The sequence below is a fragment of the Ochlerotatus camptorhynchus genome, unplaced genomic scaffold, assembly GCF_037179485.1.
Source record: "Ochlerotatus camptorhynchus isolate MF236.1 unplaced genomic scaffold, CSIRO-AGI_Acam_v1.1 ptg000045l, whole genome shotgun sequence".
Lineage (NCBI taxonomy): Eukaryota > Metazoa > Arthropoda > Insecta > Diptera > Culicidae > Ochlerotatus > Ochlerotatus camptorhynchus.
In genome coordinates, this window is record NW_027040536.1 from 1001425 (window position 1) to 1015744 (window position 14320).

The window sequence follows — 14320 nt, forward strand, 5'->3', positions numbered from 1 at the left end:
GCTTTAAAAAAAAATGCTGCAGGTTGATTCAAGTAAACATTTTTTGAATCAATAAAAATCGATGTTTAATTCAATAAAACTGGTGACATTATTTAAATTCTATATTTTTATTGTTTTACTCTATGGATTTTATTGATCTATATTCTATTCAAAATTTTGTTTGAAATGAATCGTGCTTTATTTGAATGAACTATGTTTTTTTTCTAAGTGTTGTACAGGCATTTCAACGTAATAAATTAAATTGAAAATCGGATAAAACAGTAACTGTTGTTCATTGAGAACAAGTTCGCAGTCCAAGGGGCTCAATTTAAAGCCACAACTTTCTACGAGCACCTAAGACCATAACACCTGTCTTTTGGCGATTGTTGCGTCCAATTCGGCTCAGTGGTTGCCGATAAACATGAGTTCCAATATTTTGTTACAGTCACACATAGACATTTTCCGTTCTCGTTGAGTTGAGTTGATTGGTATATGAAATTCGACCCTCTGGGCCGCCGATCGAATGTCGTTTTTTCCTAGCGGCATTAATACTCAAACAGGCGATTCGAAATGCTGTTCTCAGTTTTCACATAAGTTTCCATTCTTATATGAAAGAAGCCCATCGCAAACGCTACCTCGCGTCGAGCACTGAGCATTGAGAACTACCTCTAACTGGAAATGTTGGTCTCATTCCTGCTTTACTCACACTTCCAAGTAGACCTGTTTCTGATTGGTAATGTGGGTATGTTTTCAAACTTCATGAATAACGGCACTTGCTGCTTCTCTGTTGCACTCCCTCGCACGTATATCTCCGTCCAGCTCCTACCGAAACGTGTTCCAACTCCCGCTCTCACTCGCACGGTCGATTCCAATATGACTCTCTCGCCCATTCCTTCGCACATTGCACCACACAACAAACACAACTTTCGGTCGTTGCTCAGTGTTGCTCGGCTCGGCTCAGTGCTCCGCGTGCAATCGAGACGAGTTCAGTTCGAGTCGGCAGCGAGAGTGAACGCGTTTCTCGGTTTTATCTTCCGTTCTTCTGTTCCCATTCGCACTGTAGACTATTCAGTAATAATAGTATTTTTGAAATAGTATACTCTTCCAAACTATACACACTCTTCGGGGATTATTAGTAGCAAGGTCGAGTTTAAAAACGAGTGAGTGCGATTTCCTGCGAAGAAGAAAGAGCGAGACGGAAGCGAATAAAAAGGGTTCTTGTTGAAAAACTGCTCTCGGTTCGGGTGTTTTGTGTTGTTTAGTTCATTCAACGATTGCTTAGGTTCGTTCCGTAGTGTTGTTTTTTTTTCCATTGTGCAATTTTGTGTTTTTGTTTTTGCCGTCGCGGGAAAGAAACAATCGACCTTGGGAGCTGATTTCATGAAGAGAGAAAGGAACAAGAAGCGATAGTCAAAAGTGAATGCAGTCACTGGTGTTGATTAAATTTTCATACAGGACATGACAAAAAACAGAAAGTTTTGGTGCTAGATTTGTTCTATTTGAATTACTGCTTGACTGAAAATCCGAAGATTTTTCATTGACTGTGGCAAATTTCGGCGATTGTCAGTGACGAATGCAGTCTGATTCGTGGGTTTTAAGCAATGTAAAAGTGCAGATTTTTCACTCATTTTTTGTTCGCCTCGATTCGATTTCGATTCCTTTACACCGCGCACCAATACAGTGACATCGAGGAAGGCGAGGTGAAACGAATGTTATAACAACAACAACAATGGGAAGGTGTTTGTGGAATAAGAAATAAGCAAAAAAGAGAGACCATCCTGCTTGGAGGTCGTGGCTGGCGAAAGAAAGGTCCAACAAAGCAACCAAGAATCAAGCAACGAGGAGTGAGTGGCCCCCAAAACAGCCTTCTTTGATCCAATGTTGTGCAAATCGCGTGAACGTGTGAAAGGAAGCTGATTGGAAGAAAGAAGAGAGTGCCGAGAGTCATAGCAGCATAATCGGCGATCGTGTTGTTTTATTTATTTTTTTTCTGCGCTTTCTGTGCACACACACTCCCTTTCTAACTCTCCTGATGATGGCGATGATGGTTCTTACCTGTATCGAGATGCAGCAGTGAGTGTTTTCCGATGCAGTAGTGGTAGTAGACGAGAAGCAACAGCACAGTCGACCAGTGTCAATAAACTCTGGTGCGCTCGTCGTCTTCATCGTCGTCGTCGTCGTCGTAGTCACTGCTGAATGCGAGAGGAAAGGCAGGCAAAAATCACAAAACTCTTTGGATAAAAGTTGAAACCCTTGGGACCAAGAAGTAAGTTTTGCGAGAGTAGTTGGAACATTTTTTTCTTCATTTTTATCTTGAGACTTTTGCTGCTCACTTCACTGGTTACGGGTTTTGATTTCTCCTTTATTTTCGAGCAGTGGACTGGATTAGCGTGCAGTGGCCAACGAGGAATTCGTAAAACAAGACAGATAGCAGTGACTTTGACCTGAAAATTTTGTCGTAAGGCTTAGGTTTAAAATAATAATAATTATTAAGGATTGTGTTCGAGACACGACCGCGTTATTGACGTAGGTAGGACTGAAAGGTTACATTTGTAAGAATCTCAAGTATGTTTGTTTTTCATCTGGTGAATGGCATTCGCTGGAAGAAATTTCTTCGTCTTACTCGCATTTCAAGCTTATTGTACATCGAATATTAGCTTATTGCGTACACTCAACTTAGTGTTCTAGATGCACTTTCACAGTTATTGATTGAGAGCTTTCGATGCCTGTACCATTTTTGCATTAGTATAATTTTGTGGCAAGTACAATCATACTCTATGCCCAGGGAAGTCGAGAAATTTTTCCAACCCGAAAAATTCCTAGACCGGACCGGGAATCGAACCCAGCCACCATCAACATGGCCTTGTTTTGTAGCTGCGTCTTAACCGACAGAGCTAAGGGAGGCCCGCTGGATGAAATGCATTTGAAATGTTTCAGAATTGTGACAGACTTCTATCCTTCCATCTTTTCGAGCAGTCACGTTAGGCATGCAAAATGTTACACTAGCGGCGCTTGGTGGTGTAATTCTTAACGGAACTGTTCACCATCTAATGAGTCTTGTCCATCTGCACATCTGTGTTAAAGAAAAACAACTTTCTATCTAGTTGAACTTAAATGGTTAAAGTTGAGATAGTGTTAGTGTTTCGGTATATGTAATTGAAGACCGTGTTAGGGATTCACTATCGACTAGTCTGTCTACACTCGATATTCATAACAAACAAGCACGTGATGGGTTGGTTTTGGCCATAAAATTTGATAAATTTTTAACACCAAACTATTGATCAACAATTAAAATTTTGATACCAAATCTTACATAAAATCTGATTCAAATGGTATTTTAACAATTGGGGCCTTCCTTAGCTCAGTCGGTAAAGGCGCAGCTATAAAGAGAGACCATACTGTGATTGTACTTGCCACACAATTAAACTAATGCAAAAATGATACAGGCTTAGAAAGCTCTCAATTAACAACTATGGAAGTGCTCAAAGAACACTAAATTGAGGGTCGGCATAAAGTTCCATTAGGGACGAAATAATTCCAAACATGAAGGCTGTCCATATACCACGTAGACAGTTTTTAGGTGGAAGGCGTTGTCCATGATCTTTACTTTTTTTTAATTGTATGGAAGTTTGTCCACGCTGGCGGAGGAGGTGTTCTAAAATTTCTATAAAACTGTCCACGTGGATTGCAAACAGCCCCTAATTATATGTTGTTTACAAAAAATAGACACACAATAGGCAGAGTTTCGAACAAAAACTTTGGTTAGAATTATTTAATCACAAATATAAAATACATACTCTGATGCACTGTTCCTATCTTCAAATATGTGTCATTAATTAAGCCAAGTTTTTTTTAGCATCAATGTTTAGAATAAAGTATAAAAATAAGTTACTAGCGCAAGGTTCATCATTTGAATCGCTCTGGATTCAAATATTATTTTAAATCTCCCTAATATGGCACTTATGAATGGGTTTAAACCAGTGGTGTCGCCAGGCATGGACAATCATTTGCATTCATTTCATACGTTCATTTACATTCATTTGTCGCTAACTTTTTTCATCAACAGCATTCCGCAAAATGATGTGTAGAGCTTTTATAGGTTTTGTAATTAGCCACAAGTTTAGCTAATAACTCAAATCTGTATCTCTTATGCATCACGAACTAGAGCGGGCAGAACTTGTTACTGTTTTACAGTGAATGTAAAATACATTCACTGAAAACAGTAGTGGCTTCTGTTCGCTCTGCTTCATCATGCATAAGAGATACGGATTTGATTTGTTCACAAAAGTTGTAGCTAATAACAAAACCTAAAAAAGCTCTATACATTATTTTGCGGAAAGCTGTTGAAAAAAAAAAGAGTTATAAGCAAATGAATGTAAATTAATGCACGAAATGAATGCAAATATTTTCCATGCCTGCCTGGGTGTCGCCTTTACCTCAATCTACCTGTTCAACAACTATCAAAATTTAAATAAATTAAAAAAAATGCTCCTAATGGATACGAATCATTGAAACTAGAAGACCCTGTGCCTATTGAAACTGATTTGAATGTAAGCATGACCCTAAATAACGTTTTCAAATAACGGTTGAACAGGTAAAAAGTGAGGTTACGCGACGCCACTGGTTTAAACTGGTTAAGAGTGTACTTTTCTAAAGACTCCGATAAATTTTCTACACGACCTTTAAAAACCTGGAAAACCAGTAATCCTCAGGGAATTTTTAAATTAAATATTACGAAAATTAATATTCAAGACGTCGGATATTGAGTATTTTCAAAGAACCCAGATTTTATTCTTAATAAGGGGCTTCCAAAAATTTCACAGCTTATGGACTTCGATGAATGAATTTGATGATAATTTCCAAGGAACTCCAAGGGATTGGGGAATTCAGGGGAAAATTCCAAGGGACGAATTTGTTGAAAAAAATGTGATTCCCTTCATGTTAGTGTTGTTGAACTTCAAATTCCAGGTGAAACGTAAAGAGGATTCCAAGGTAGTTCTGAGTAGAATCCCAAGAGGATCATGAGAAAGATTGAAAGTAAATTTCCAACAAAATTCTTATGATGATTCCAAGATAATTCCAAAGAGAAATTGTAAAATAATTTTGAGGATAATTCTAAGACTCTAAGGTTCTTGTGAGTAGAAGAGAATCCAATGGGGATTCTGATGAGAATTCAATGCAAATTCTGAGGATCATTCCAAATGAATTCTAAGAAAAGTTTTAATGAATTAATTTCAACACATTTTATGATTGCACTTTATCTTCCTCGTTATTCACTAAGTAAGGGATATAATAAGTGGAGTGGAGGGGATTTATTTTTAGTAAAAACATACATTCTAAAACCTGAATTGTTTTTTTGTGTTTCTGAAACATGGATTTGAAAAAAGAAAACTTGTAAGTTTTTTTTTTAAATCCTGTACCCAATAAAATCAAACTTTGAGAAATTTTCAAGAATCTAGAACGAAAATAAACATTCCAGGCGTCGGACATTGAATATTTTAAAAGAAAAATTTTTTTAAAGGGAGGGTGACCCCAGCGTAGTGGTTAAGATCCATACGCCAAAGTCACGAGTTCAAATCTCACCCCGGACAAGTCACAAATAACCTAAGAGCGTTAAAGTGACTATAAAAAAAAACGATTTTTTTTAAAGGAACTTGCAAGAGTTTCCCTAGTTATGGACTAAAGTAAACGTATAGATTAATGAATTTAACGAAAATTTGCAAGGCATTCGGAATTTAGAGGAGCATTCCAATAGAATAATTATTAGGAAAACTTGAAGTGATATTTGATGATTCCTTTCGTGCTAGTTTTGTTGAACTCCAGATTCCAGGTGAAACGTAAGGATAATTCAAAAGTAGTTCTGAGTAGAGTCCCAAGATAATCATGAGTGGGATTCAAAATAAATTTTCACTATAATTCTGATGAAGATTTCAAAGTTATTCCAAAGAGAATTCCAAGAAAGTTCTGATGAAAATTGCAAAGTAATTTTGATGCGAATTCTAAGAAATTTGTAAGGAGAACATCATGGTTCTTGTGAGTAGAAGATAATCCATCGGGAATTCGTATAAGAATACAATGCAAATTCCGAGGATAATTCCAACGGAATTCTAAGGAAAGTTTCAAGGAATTAATTTCAAAACATTTTACAATACAACCAACTTTATCTTGCTCGTTTTTCACTGAGTAAGAAACATAATAATTCTGAGGTGGATTTACCTTCAGTAAAAATATACATTCTAAAACCTGAATTGTTTTCTTGGGTTAGAAAACAAAATTTGGACCCTGTACCCAATAAAATCATGCTTAGAGAAATTTTCAAGAATCTGGATCGAATACATTCAAGATGTCGGTTATTTAATATTAAAAAAATCTTTTTAAAGGAACTTAAAACTTAAGAACTTAAGCAAAAGTTTCACAGCTTATAAACTTTAATGAATAAATGTTATGAGAATTTCAAAGGAACTCGAAATTCAGACAATAACTCCCAAGGAAGAATTATTAGGAAAACGGGATATGATAGTTGAGGATTCATTTCATGTTGTTTTGTTGAACTACAAATGCCAGGTGAAACGTAAGGATAATTCCAAGGTAGGTCTGAGTAGGATTCAAAGTAAATTTCCAACAGAACTCTGCACCCCAGCAGGCCTGGGTTCAATCCCAGTCGGCGCCGCCGAGATGTTCTGAGGCATAACATCTCTGACCACGCCTTCCTTCAGAAACGAAGTAAAGCCGTTGGTCCCCGGTTCATGAGATGATGATTCCATAGGTAGGGTCCAGGTGTGGGAGCTGCCTTCCTGGCGTCGGTAGCATTGGTGCTCAGTACGGAAAACAAGATCGACGGAAAACAAATCAAGGAAAAAAAAAACAGAATTCTGAAGAGGACTTCAAAGAGAATTCTATGAAAGTTCGGAATAAAATTGCAAAATAATTTTGAGGATAATTTAAGGGATTTTAACTTCATGGATCTTGGGAGTAGAATTCCAAGAAAAGAAGGATAATCCTAAAGGAATCTTAAACAGAACTAAATGAAATTCTGAGGATTCTTTGGTTTGTTTTTTTTCCGTCGATCTTGTTTTCCGTGCTGAGCACCAATGCTACCGACGGGCCAGGACGGCAGCTCCCACACCTGGACCCTACCTATCGACCCATCAACTCATGAACCGGGGACCAACGGCTTTACTTCCCATCCGAAGGAAGGCGTGATCAGAGATGTTATGCCTCAGAACATCCCGGCGGCGCCGACTGAGATTGAACCCAGGCCTGCTGGGGTGAGAGGTAATCACGCTTACCACTACACCACCGGTGCCGTTGAAATTCTGAGGATTATTCCGAAGGAATTTTGAAGAATTTTCCAACGAAATTTTTAAATAAATTTTAAAAAATATTTAAAAGAGTTTAAAGTTAGAGTTCCTGTAATATTTTTTAGAGACCTAAATTTTCTTGAAAATTATTGGGATCATTTCATAGAATTTTCGGGACTACTCCAGGAGGACTACTGTAGGAAATTTCGAAGATAATTCATTGGAAATTTTAAGAGAATAGTTAGTGAAATTCATCTCAAAGCTGGTAGCACCCTCTCAGATTCCGTTTAAACTTCCTGGGTGTAAAGACTCAGCTTACTTAAGCAACTTTGTTCACTTCATTGCATGATCTAGACTATCATTTGAAAAGGCTGAACTCTGTTTAATGTTTTTTTTTTTCAAAAAATCATAATGACTTGCACAATTTTGGTCAATTTTGATTGAAAAAAAAAATTGTTTTAAATTTGATTAAACAAATATATAAAAATATAAAAAAAAATATTTTAAAAGTTCTTGTTCAAATCGTACACCTTACACGTACTTGCAATTTAAATGATTGTCGAGCAATTGTAGATAATTAAATGATATTTCAAGATTATTTTTTGGGAAAAATCTTTTAATTTTTGATTGTTTTTTTTCAGTGCGATATTGTTTTTAATCAAATTTTCAGAGAATTTTCTGCATTTCACTCATTTACTAAAATTGTGTAAGTCTTGTTAGTGAGTTACGTAAAGCGGTTTAGGTAATACACCCAGGAAGTTTCAGCGGAAACTGAGGAGATGCGACGAACCAGTTGGCGTGAAATTCGTCTACAGGAGAATTTTTGTGTAAAGCAGTGAACTCAATTAATAATGTAATGAGAATTTCTGAGTGAATCAAAGAGTTGGCTTTTTTACACATGTACAGATTCAGAAGTTTAGGACTTTTTTTTTTAAATTTTTGTTATTTTTGACTTAGCAATAAAGCTAAAATGCAAATTGTTGTAAAATGATACCCCCTGAAAATTCCAGCATTTCTGTTAAAAATTAAAGCACCTTTTTTTTTCCTATGTTCGGGACATAAACCCACTGCGACCAGTTATTTGATCTATTGTGGTAAACATATAGCCCGTGTCCTTAGTTTAGTTCATGTCGTATTACTCCATCACTATTGAGAAATTATGATTTCTTATTTATACCCTTCGGAGTGTTGGAACATCCTCCAAAGGCGTGCACCTTTGTCAGTCAAAAACGAATTCCTTCGCAACAAAATCAAGCAATAACACCGATAATGACCATGCAGCTGAATTCTAGTCTTAACCACATCAAACTAGATAACATCCAATAAAAGATTAGGAATCACGTAGATGAAAAAAATACTACCTAACTCATTTTTTCTATGTTTCAAGATCATCCTCGGTGGACAAAGCCGGGTCGTATCACTAAGGCACAAAGCATAACAAGTAAAAAGCACTAAGATGTGTTTCTTTTGATTACAAAAACAATCCTGTTCCCCTAGTTTGAAGTAGTTCGGATTAGGCTTCGATGGTAGATCTTAGTATCACGAAAAGGTAATCTACCAGGCGTTACTGGGCTTGTTAAAGCACCTTAGTTCAATCCTTCATTCACATCCCATAGATTCCGAAAAGCAATCAAAATTTCAAGCTGAACAATGCATTAGGTCCTAAGTAACATTGACATTCTTTGCATCATCAGGGCCATGTTAAGATATTCCCAGCTAATTTCAGCACACAGATCGATGAAGCAAGCAATTTTCTAGCATTTTATGAGGCAAACACGACGAGAAACGGTTCAGTATCAAAGTTATTAACGAAAGAGAAAGTCGATGAAGAGAATCGATCAATGTTACTTAGGACCGAATGCATTGTTCAGCTTAAATTTATTGATTAAAATTATGATAATTCAAACCATACATTTACAATTTAATTTGTGTAGGTATTTTTTGTAAATGTAGTTAATTATTTTAATCAGTCTACAATCTAGAATGAAACGGCTATCCTTACATCAATTGAACAATTTTCCAATTCTGTTGAGAATATACTTTAAAGTAAATGTATGTTTTAATTAAAAAAGTTTAATTTTTTAATATAAAGCTGTTCTAACCTGTTTATGGCATTTAAGTTAAGTAAATACAAATTGTTTCATCAAAAATAGCATATTTTCAAAGGTAGGTATTTAAAAAAAATCTTTAAAATCCTGGAAAAACCTGGAATACTCAGGGAATGATATTTAGGAATATAAGGAGACACCCTATTTAAGTTCAAAATCTTCAATATTTTCTGTAGCTCCTGATTGTTTTGCACTAGCTAAATCTTGTCGAAGTCCCAGATCCCAAATTCCATTCTGAGAGTCGGGATCTTGAGTATTTTCTAAGCCTCTGAATCTTGAAAGTTTTTCTATGCCAGAGACCTTGATATTTTTCAAGGATATTTGTATTCATGGTCTGTGATTTTAATGTTTTTTTTCAATCTGGATTCTAAATTTTTCAATATTTTCTGGTTTCATTACCAAACGACATCATAGTTCCTGAGAAAAATCGATGAACAAAAGTTAAGTAGGAGAATTGATGAAAAATTTTCAACTTTTGGTCCCATTGCTAAAGCTCAGTTGAAAACCAAACAATTTAGTCAACAACAAATTTGAATTTCTCTTGATATTCAACACCTTTGTTCAATCCTCCATTCACAACCCAACGATTCCGAAGAGCAATCAAAATTTTTCTTATGCATTCAAAATAATAATTTATTCCAAATCCCGGTTTGGCTTAATTTATTCCAAAACATCCAACCGAATAGCCATCACCAGCAGCAGCAGCGCAGACCAAGACTTCGGATCGTCGTTTCTAATCAAGAAGAAAGCCGTGCTCTCCAAATTGGTCAACAAACTGCGCACGGCTGCTGAAAAGATCAAGACGCAAAAGAGGATGAGAAAAAAAAGGCACATTTCAAATGGCACAACACCACCCATCGGAAGACCCCGACATTGGAAAGACGTAGAAAAGCTAGAAAACTCCCCACAGCCATTCGGTCGGCGATCATCCCCAAGGCAAGTTTTTGGAACAAGAGAGTCGTTCGTATCCATATATTCAACGGATGAAAGGCGGGGGGGAAAGCAAGCCATCATGATAGCAAACATGGCGCAAGCGGGCTAGTAGACACAAAAGAAGATCCACCGCGCACACACACACACCACCACATCGACCGCCCCAAATGAATGGTGGTAGGAAGGAAACAAACCATAATAAAAGCACCGCGTCATGGTCGTTGTTGGGCACAATGTCACGACGGCGAACCTCGCACGCACACGTTCGCGAAGGTCATCTTTTCGTCGTTTCCTCTTTCCCATACACAGGCCCGAGGCCGCTGCTACGATCGCACCCCACCCGGACACCCACCACTCCCACGGGAGGAAACAGAGCAGCGTCCTTCAAACTCCCCGCATTTGAGAGCGGCTGTATGTATGCGTGTGTGTGTGTGTGTGTATTCGTGTTCGAGGCCACACGATCTTTTGTGTTGAATTTCCCCATACTCGTCCTCTTTCCTCACGTTGGGTTTCAACAAATGCTAGCCCGTCCACATTGATCGTGAGCACCACCACGGTGTGAAGAAGCGACGACCCTATTTCGGTTTGACGACATTTCAATGACCTTGAACTTTGGCGATTTTTTCCTCGTTCAACCTTCCTCGCTTACACATACGCACTGGGCCGAGGAGTGCGGCGAGCGCAGAGTGGGAAGGAACAGTGGCGAATGCAGAGGGAGGCAAAGTTCTATAAAAAGATGAATCATAGAAGGCGATGAGTGGGAGAGTGCGAGGAGACGAAGCCGATCATTAGCGTGTCATCATTGAGTAAAAAAAAGTGTTGTTATCATCGTTGGGACAGTGAAGTAGGCGGTTGGTTCATTCTCACATTGCTGCAAAAACAACCAAAATAATTGTTGGCTGATTGCAGGGTTTGCCGAAGCCTAGTCAAATCGCTGCGGAAATAAAAGAGTTCACGAATTACAAAGCTAAGAACGCACACAGCCGTTGAAAAATGGCAAACCATTTAACGGTAGCAAGCAAAAAAAAAGCAACACAAAGAAGCGAAAGACCTTGAAGGACTTTGCTGCGATGGTTCTTATAAGAACGGGAATGAAAAGAAGAAGCAAAAGAAGCAACGAACGACTTCAAATTCCTTCAACCTTATTTTAAATTGAACGCGTGTGGAGGCGTTCCTGTGTGGTTGTGTGTATTGTTGTGCAAGATGTTGCGTTAAATTAAGGGGAACAAAAAATTTCCGACTGCGAACGAATCATCAGGTGGCGGCGCGGCGGTGGCTGCCTGTTTGGCCTTCTGAAGGTGGTTTTTGTGCGTTCTGTTCGGTTTTATTTTTTTTTGTTAATGGATTTGTTTATGAAAGATTTGTTTCGTTTTGCTTCGGGAAGGTCATTCGTTGTGTTGTGGGGGTGAGTGAGACGTCATTCTCAAATGTCACAGTTTGACGTTGTGATAAAAGTTCTGGTGGTGCATGGCTTTTTCGGAGTGATGATGGTGTCAAATAACTTTGAAATACTTTATACACTATCTGACATAACCACATTTAATGTGATGTAATCGTGAGGCAGTCCTTTTTTCATTCGTTTTGTTTTCAGTAATGGCTTGTCATGATTACTCGAGATTTGTCCATAGTGTAAATTGTTGTGTTGCGCAATTGTCGGTGGAATTTTGAAAGCAAATCATGATGCAACTCTCTCACTTTTGATATGCTCGTGGTTTTACCAAGGAAGTTAGTACAAAGGATATAATTTTTCATCTCAAATCAAACTTTTTGTTTTATGAAAGCCTGTCTCTAAAAGACCTTTCAAACAGCTGTTGGATCACAGACTTCACTAACTTTTGCCCCACCTTACTCTTCTTCATCGTTTCTTAATAGTGATGGAGAAAATAATACGACATGCTTCTTATTCTAGGCTCTGTCCGCTCTCAACTTAGTGTTCTTGAAGCACTTTCAAAGTTATTAATTGAGAGCTTTCTATACCAACCAACGCATGAATGTGTAGGGGAACTGGAGGTAAGCCCGGCCCCTTAAGCATTAAGACCATTTTAAAATAATACAGAGCTAATTTGGCTATCGTTCACATGCAGAGTCCATATCTAGACATTTTGGAATAGAAATTGTGTGGTGGCAAAGTTTGAATAGGTTATGTTGTTAATCACTGTTTATTACAAAAAAAAATGGTCGTACTTATACACGATGAAAAAAAAAAGTCCATAAATAGTATTAAAGTGAAAAGAATAATTTTAGAAATTTCAAACACAGTCAAGTATCTGGGATTTAGCGGCGCCGGTGGTGTAGTGGTAAGCGTGATTGCCTCTCACCCCAGCAGGCCTGGGTTCAATCCCAGTCGGCGCCGCCGGGATGTTCTGAGGCACAACATCTCTGATCACGCCTTCCTTCGGAAGGGAAGTAAAGCCGTTGGTCCCCGGTTCATGAGTTGATGGGTCGATAGGTAGGGTCCAGGTGTGGGAGCTGCCTTCCTGGCGTCGGTAGCATTGGTGCTCAGCACGGAAAACAAGATCGACGGAAAACAAACCAAAGGAAAAAAAAAAAAAAGTATCTGGGAGTTACTCTTGACAGCAAACTAAATTGGAATTCGCATCTAGAGCAAGTCATTAATAAAGCAACAAATGCTCTTTGGATAAGTAAAAAAACTTTTGGTAGGAAATGGGGACTAAAACCTAAAATGATCCACTGGATTTATTTGACGATTGTAAGACCCAGAATAACCTGGTGGCCTAAAACCAATGAAAAATCAGCTCAGAAAAAGCTGGGGAGGCTGCAAAGACTAGCTACTCTCTCAATAACTGGTGCATTGAGTAGCACACCAAGTATGGCACTAGATTCTCTACTTTATCTGCTTCCGTTGCATCAATTTATTCAATTAGAAGCCGGAGGCGACCCCGGCGTAGTGGTTAGCATCCATACCACTCACGCCAAAGTCACGAGTTCAAATCTCACCCCGGACAAGTCACGAATGACCCAAGAGCGTTAAAGTGACTATAATAAAAAAAAAAAAAAAAAAAAAAACAATTAGAAGCCGAAAGGAATGCATTAAGGATCCGACGGTCACAGCACTTCCTTGAAGGTGATCTTAGAGCACATATGAGCATCCTAAAAATGTTCAATATTGATTCTATTGTGTTACAAAATGAGGATTGGATGAAGAAAAAAATATCACTTCGATCGTCTTTACAATGTAGCAGATGCGGATCGCGATTTGTGGGACAATGGGGGACCAAACATTTGTCCAGGATCAATTGTCTTTCATACAGACGGCTCTAGATTGGATAATCGTAACCAGGGGTAACAGGTCCAGGTATAAATATCTCAATATCTATGGGCTACTGGCCTACCGTGTTCCAAGCAGAAGTCCAAGCAATTCTTGAATGTTCTAAAATTTGCTTGGGTAGAAATTATAGACATTCGAATATCTGCATTATGTCTGATAGCCAAGCAGCACTAAATGCTTTGAAATCAGCAACATGTAATTCTAAACTTGTATGGGAATGTGCAATGTCACTCCAAAAATTGGCCTGCCAAAACCAAGTGAACTTATTTTGGGTTCCTGGTCATTGTGGAATTCAAGGGAATGAGAAAGCCGACACACTAGCTAGGCTTGGATCATCTCAACAATTTATAGAACCAGAACCATTCTGTGGAGTTTCTGCTTGCTCTCTTAGAATGGAGTTCAAGAAATGGGAAAAAATGAAAGTGGAGACCAATTGGAACAACACTATCATTGCTAGGCAGTCGAAACGGTTTATTAATCCGAGCATTTCAATGACTAGCAAAATTCTTTTACTATCAAAGAAAGATCTCAGTATGTACACTGGTTCAATAACAGGGCACTGTCCATGTAAATATCACTTGAAGCTAATAGGAAAACTTCAAGATGACATGTGTCGATTATGTGGCATAGAAAAAGAAGACTCTGAACACCTGCTATGCTCTTGTACAGCAATCTTCAATAAGAGGCGTATATTTCTGGATAAGGGGCTG

The 14320-nt window shown here is 38.1% G+C and overlaps 1 protein-coding gene across 5 annotated transcripts in view; it reads left to right on the forward strand.

Annotated features, from left to right (window-relative positions):
* Positions 1-954: 954 nt before the first annotated feature.
* Positions 955-14320, forward strand: part of Hr39 (Nuclear hormone receptor FTZ-F1 beta) — a 129540-nt gene continuing 116174 nt past the window's right edge. For all 5 annotated transcript variants that reach the window (XM_065238479.1, XM_065238505.1, XM_065238512.1 and 2 more), the window contains exon 1: positions 955-2245. The gene's annotated coding sequence lies outside the window, so the exon portion shown is untranslated. The remainder of the gene's footprint in view (positions 2246-14320) is intronic.